Source organism: Galeopterus variegatus, unplaced genomic scaffold (assembly GCF_000696425.1).
Source record: "Galeopterus variegatus unplaced genomic scaffold, G_variegatus-3.0.2 Scaffold25324, whole genome shotgun sequence".
Taxonomy (NCBI): domain Eukaryota; kingdom Metazoa; phylum Chordata; class Mammalia; order Dermoptera; family Cynocephalidae; genus Galeopterus; species Galeopterus variegatus.
The window spans coordinates 1-307 of NW_007751435.1; positions in this window are offsets into that span (position 1 = coordinate 1).

Sequence of the window (307 nt, forward strand, 5' to 3'; positions counted from 1 at the left end):
CTGGAGTTTGTCGTGACTTAGTTTTTACCAAAACAGCTATAACCGATTATAGTTATTCTTCCAAAACTGTCCTTGCCATTTTAAGGAGGCCTTTTAATCCCACTGAGTTCTTTAGTATTTTGATTGCAGACACAATTGCTGGTGTTTAGACTCTAAGTGCCTTTTAATTTTTTTTTCGTTTTAGTTTTTGAGTAAGGATGAGGATTATCTATTATAATCAACAGATGTATTTAATATAAGCACAGCGTTTTGATTGATCTTCCTGGGAATATGTTTAAGAGAATTGTAACAATTGATGGAAATATGG